This window comes from Lactuca sativa, chromosome 4, assembly GCF_002870075.4.
Source record: "Lactuca sativa cultivar Salinas chromosome 4, Lsat_Salinas_v11, whole genome shotgun sequence".
NCBI classification, from domain to species: Eukaryota; Viridiplantae; Streptophyta; class Magnoliopsida; order Asterales; family Asteraceae; genus Lactuca; species Lactuca sativa.
Window position 1 is genome coordinate 106,893,191 of NC_056626.2, and position 6,723 is coordinate 106,899,913.

The 6,723-nt window shown below is 34.7% G+C and overlaps 1 long non-coding RNA gene across 1 annotated transcript; it reads right to left on the reverse strand.

The window, feature by feature from the left end:
• Window positions 1–2,911: 2,911 nt before the first annotated feature.
• LOC122197339 (uncharacterized) lies at window positions 2,912–6,245 on the reverse strand. The gene is made up of 2 exons (XR_006190590.2): window positions 3,222–6,245; window positions 2,912–3,083 (listed from the first exon to the last, which is right to left on the reverse strand). It is a non-coding gene; the product is annotated as an uncharacterized LOC122197339 (long non-coding RNA).
• Window positions 6,246–6,723: the final 478 nt, after the last annotated feature.

Consider the following 6,723-nt stretch of genomic DNA (forward strand, 5'->3'; position numbering starts at 1 on the left):
AGAAGTTTTAGGTAAGGAGAAGGCCATACTTGCTAAAGACTAGAACTTTATGACTATAAGTGGCTAGAGGAGTCCAGATCTGAAGTAGAAGTCAAGATAATGACTTGTTACCTTCAAGATGATGCTAAGATGAAGTAGAAATCAGATCCACGAGCTTCTTCTTGCTCTAAGCTCCTTAAAGTTCAAGCTCTCTTTACAAAATCCACTTTACAAGCTTCTTAACACACCAAAATGGAGAGTAGGCGGGATTAGGGTTTTCTGAGCTCAAGGGGGGCGGTAAGAGAGTCAGAGGGAGGCTAATGGACCTTTAAATAGGTTGTAAAACCCTGGAAATTAGGGTTTCATTTTCCAGCTCCTACTCGTCGAGTTGGGGTCCTCCAACTCGTCGAGTAGACCTCCTAAATCACGCGGCCTGAACCGCTTCTACACAACGATTTGGGGCATCCAAATCGTCGAGTAGGTCTAAGAATGTGAATATAAGCTTTAATTTTTATACATGGGAGTCGGGATGTTACAAATAGTTAGCCAAAATCGCACCAAAAAACCTTTTCCAAATAGATTTCATAGTTAGTGTTGTAACCAAAACGCATTCAAACATATAATATGTAATGTAAATTCCAAGATCTTTCTACTTTGAATCTTGTTATTGTCAAGAAAGGTGGCAATGATCTTCCCGAATTAACGTACCGATGTTGAAAACCTAGAATGAGAGATCCAAAAAAAGCATCAAAAATCTATAAATTTTTCAATCTCTCGAAGGAATATTATGTTAGGAAGTATGTCAATACATAGAGAAAAACATTCAGAAAAAACCTAAACCTCGTAAGTTCTTCCTTTGGATGAATAGAAAAAGTAAAGTGATGGTGTTTTACATGTTCAGAGGCAGCTAAATACCACAAAGTTCTTGCTTCCAGATTAAAGGAGTAAAGAGAGAGAGGCATAGTGAGAGCTCAACAAAGAAGAGACCCAAGATTTCTACAGCGTCTAAGCCTTCTGTTGCAACATTGATTAAGGTTACTAATTTTGATAAGCGTACCTACAACAAATTCATGAATTAGGATAAATGTAGTTGCAACAAATACTCAGGTTCAATTTAAATTCATGGAAGACTATGAGAGTTGAGGAATCAATGAACGAAATTAGGGGGGTTGATGATTTACCTGCTACATAGAGTGAAGGAGAAGGAAGAAGATGACGTCAGAGTATTTTTTGGGACGAAGACTGTAAATTGTGAAGGGTTTTTATTGGGTGAGAGATATAAGAGACGTAGTAAGCGGGAATGAAAAAGTAGAACATAATTTTTTAAAGGGAATACCCAATTTCTTGGTAGCCGGAATGAAAATTTACCCAATTTCTTGGTGTGGTTTTCTTCATTAATTGGTGTAGTTTAAAAAAATAGTGATTTAGTGGTGCGTTTTACAAGAATTCACACCAAAAAATTGTGTTTTAATAGTATGGTTTTGATCAATGGCATCAATAAATGCGTTTTTAATTTCTTTTAATGTGGTTATATGAAAACCACACCAACAAACACATTAAATGGTGCAGTTCTTTTGTTTATTGATGCGAAACTTATTTAATGATGTGGTTTTGTACCTGAACCGCACAAAAAAAGCTCATCCCACTATTAAATGGATTTTCTACTAGTAAGTAAGTGTATGCGTCACCATATAAAGACCAAACATTTCTTTACGACGTCCCAACAACACTCCTTATAAATAACTAGTGTGATTATACCCGTCGGGTGGACAGGTTGACAAATATATAAACAATATATTGATTTTAGTTGGTTTTATAGCATATTTCTTTCATTCGTTCCTATATTAGCAATGTACTCTCCTTCACACCACTTTTTCTGTTTTCTGTTTTTGGGAATATCCGTTAACGTTTGGCTTTATTTCAGTTATTAGTTTCATCATCTAAATTAACTTTCTTTAAGTGGGTAGTGGGCTGTTACCCATCGTGGGAGGTAAGGGGAGGGATTTAGTTTGTCTTTGGAAACGTATTGTATTCCAAAAAACACACGATCGACATATATCATTGTTTGTCGGTTTTAGGTTTACTGGATGTGTGTACATAAAAAGCGGTGTAGTGAAACCAGCCTACTCAGTCTTGTGTCGAGACACTTTATTAGGAATAGGTCAAAATACTTAGTCTTGGTCAACCTCGGTTAGAATCAGTTAACCTCGATCAAACTCTGGTCCAACTAAGTCAAAACTCGGGTCTAACTCGGAGAAAATCTGTCCTCCCCTCCCAAGAAAAGATTAAATAATGGTGTCGAATATTGAACCAAAAAATGGGTAATCAAAAGTAGAAATTCATTAACCATAATACATTACTCACATGTCTAAAGCTTTCATGGTATGTTACATACATTTTATTCGTAGCACTGGTCCTTTTTCTGCACTTAACATATAGCCTTACATTATTTCTATTATACAAACTGACAGGGACATAAATTTTGGAATAAATCAAAATCATACCAGCATGCACTTTGGGTTGAACGGCAATCTTAAATAGAGCAAAATTGAGTAAGATTTCATAATAACTTAAAACGATCGGTGTATGTTATATAAACATTGTGGTGTGTGTTCCAATATTAATTTTTAAATGATAACTACTTCCATAAGTCTGTCCTAAAATATCAATAACTAAGAACACACCAAACCATTAAAACATAAGATAATATCCTACCCGTAAAATCAAAATGTTTACACACATCATCTTTAGACAATACTTATTATATATGTCCTAAAACATATTCAATCTTTATATGAACTTATTCAAAATGAAAAACATAAAAAAAAGGAAAAGTAATAGATATATTTTATAAGAACAAAAGAAAAAGAGAGATATTGGTATCAACTGTGGTGAGTAAAAGATTTTTTTTTTTTTTTGATGTTCCACTCAATAGGAGAAAGAAACACAAAACTACATAACATATTAACAAATATTAACAGTTGCAATCATAACCTGGTAAGTAGTGTACATGGTAAAATTTATAGTAGTCCTACTATCAATTGTAAATAAAGCTAGGTAAAATAAATGGCCCTCTGAGACACAACTCGGTTCAAAGAATTTACCTAAAATTCAAAAGAGCATGTTAGATGAAAGAATCCCTTGCAGTATGTTAATTACACCACATGTGTGAGCTGCTACATGTTGTAAGAGAGGAAAAATGATGGAAACTCCGATTCATAATCTAGTGTAAGGAAAGTTACCTGATTTTCTTAAGAAATAAGCAGTGAAGAAAGATCTTTAACAACCTTCTTCAATACTATATCAAGGACCTATAAATTCTAACAAAACACATTAAGAACCAAGAAAATCATATTAAAAGAAACTATGGACAAACATTAAGCCAATGTCTTAGCAAGTTGTTGCATAATCCAAATTTATTTAACCAGAGATCTTATAAAAGATATTATTGATTATGATCCTTATGGTAGTAACTTTTAAGCAGATAAGTTATAATCTACCATGTCTTTTACTAAGAATATAATCTCATCATATGGGATATCTCTAAGGTCATCACTTATAACATCAAATGAAGAGATGTAGATAACTCCCTCTAATGGCAAGAAATTAATATATGTGAAAATCAAGAAAACATGAGCTTATCAATTACACTACTGTAAATCTAGTCCAGGTACCATGTTTTAGTGCAAAGGGAATCATTACTTATCCTTCATGAAAAAAACACATTCATGTCTATGTGGATAAACTACAAAAATATCAATTGGATAACGATACCTTTCGGAAATGGGACACAGTTAAAGTTAAACTGAAACTTTGAAGAATATCTCGTAAGTCTATCTGACCATTATCGACCATACATGAGCCTAGGGCTTTGCTAAATCAAAGAAAGCATGAGTTGTCGTCTTCTCCAAAATCTAGAGACATTGTCTTCTCCAATGCTCAAAGATAATGTGACAGAAGTTCAGAGAGATACCATGTGAAAAATCAAATCCACAATCGTCAATATCTCATCATCTTCTCCAATATCCAAAGCCGTTGTCTCGTATTTTTCCTCCACTATGTATTAATTATCTGATTTTACTGCTTCTTGGTTCCTAAATCGATACAACGACGATGTAATGTTGATTCTATCTCACTCTCACTCTACAATCGCACACTTTTTAGTCATCTAAAACATTTAATCTTATGAAATCACGAAATCATAATCAAAGTTTCCATAAATATTCAATAATCCACAGCATACAAGCCGAAATTCAATGAAACAAAATTAAAATTAGAACGACGTACAAAAAACTCACTGAAATTGTGGGAAGAGGGCTCCATCTTTCTCAAATTGTCGTAGTAATAGAAGCAACCATTCTCTCTTTTTCAGTTGATCATCGGTTTCCCTTGGTACATATAGAAGAGGGGAAGGAGGAGATCGTGATGGGGATCAACGCTTTCTGAGACAAACGATTGATTGTAGGAGGGAAGTTGAAGGATTAGAGCTTACGGTTGAGAAGTGAATGACTGAGGAAGTAACTTCCGATTAACTATAGCAAAGAATCGATCGTGCAGAAGACACATGGAGAAGAATGTGGAGCTTTGAATTGAGGAAGAGAAACGTCAAAAACTGTAACTAGCGAGTTATGACGGTTGAGATCGAAAGTTTGGGGAGTTTGAAAGGCTGAAATTAACGGTTATCACTCATCGTCAAAAATAATACAAAGAATGTGTTTTTCTTCTTTTTGCCAAAGCCCCATCTAGTATATCATCATCTTCATTTAGGATCATATCGTTATTTTCTTATTACATAAAGCACTATTTCTTAAAGTATGAGGTGATTTAGTAAAATATATATACTCATATGCTAAAAGAATATAAATAAATATCTTGTTTTTGTATCGATAGTGATTATCATCTAAAAAGGAAACAGCTTGTGCATAGCGTGTGTACAGTGATATTGTCTGTTATCAAATCTCAAGTATTTGATTCTATGGTGCTGTCAAGAAAACCTTAAATATCTTCAAGACTAAATTATATATATGGTCCCTATGGTTCGTAGAAAAATAAGTACAAGTTTTTTTCTTTGCATAAATCGTCCTTTAGGTTCGATCTTCTACCACCAGTGGTCCTTGGGTCGTTATATCCGTTAGACGCTCTGAACAACGCCTCCATGTCGTGCAAGTCTCAGTTGCTTCTTAATTTCCTCACTAGCTAACCTCTCACAACTGCTCAGAGCTTCACTAGCGGTTTCAGAGCTTTCAATGCTTTCCTATATCGTTGAATCCGCAAAATTTAAATCGATTTGTTGGAATTCTCATGTATTTTCTTAGATTTTTTTATGGCAAATTGTTTGTTCATAAGCAAAGCTAACCGGGAGTTTCATAAATTATCATAGGTTGTGTTAGTTTGTCCATACAAAAAGGCTCATCAGAATCCATGAGCAAGAACTCAAGTTCAGGCACAAATTCCAAGATTTTTTTATTCCGGTTCAACAGTTATCCATTGCTTCAGGCTTTGATCTGCAATCCCTACTGAAAGCGCTATAGTGACCTTGAACTCTTAGAGCACCATGGATACAACGGACATACCCACCTATTATCCATAAAGATTCAGTAATTCGTAATGAATAAGCAAATGAAGCACATTGTTAATCAATCCGACTGCTTGATAAAGATGCCGATGAGTAATTTGATTATGAGCTTTTTTCTTGTCTTGAGGGACTGTGGTCGGACGTCGGAGGTGAGGGGGGTAGCACAGTAGTCAGTTTGATATGACAAGGTTGTTGTATTCGATAATGGAGGTCAAACAGCAAGATCTACCGCGGTGATCATGATATAGAAATTGAGAATCTGTGTTCATCTAACCTGTGCTTTGATGAATGCGATGATGTTAAGCAATGAGATAGGGGTGGCAGTGAAAATACCGGTGGTGGAGGAAGGACTCAAGGAAGAGAGACGGTGGTGCTGGGAAGATGAGGAGAAGGGATAAAGAACTGGAGGCAAGTGCTAGAGAGACACTGAGTTGTGGTGGCCAGTCATCTTATGAAAATCTAGCTGGAGTTGTCGAGTCAAGGAAACGACAGGGTTATGCGATGACCACAAGAACATGCATGGGACCTCTCATAGTTGGTTGTTGATTTGATCCAGGCTTTTGATACATGTTAGCACGTTCACAGAATCTAAACGAGGTTTAAAGAATAATTAATTACACACTTTAAATTATTTAAAGGTACAATTGTCATTTTTAAAGGGGATTGTGTAAATGTGGGGTATGGGGATTGAAAAAGGAAAATAGAATGTTTGATTGAAATATGAAAAATAAAAATATACTAGATTTAGAAAAAATGGAAACATGAAAACATAAAAATGGTCTAAATTAGAAAAATCTAAGAAATAAGGGTGCGTTTGGTTGTGGAAAATTTTCCAAGGAAAATTTTCCAAGAAAATCGGAAATTTCGAAAACGCGTTTGGTTCATTCAGTTTTCCAAAGTTTTCTAAGAAAATGAAAATTTTCAGTTTTCCAAATTGTATGTAAATTAGAAAATTGATTTTTATAGTTTTCCAAATTTCTAAGATGGAAAATGAAAACTCCACCCTTTCCAACCAAACACGTTTTCATTGAAAATTGAAAATGAAAACTCAACCCTATTTTCTGAAAACATTTTCATAGAAAATGAAAAAAGTTTTCCACAACCAAACGCACCCGGTTGTGGAAAAATTTTCAGTTTTCTAGGAAAATTTTCCAAGAAAAACGGAAATT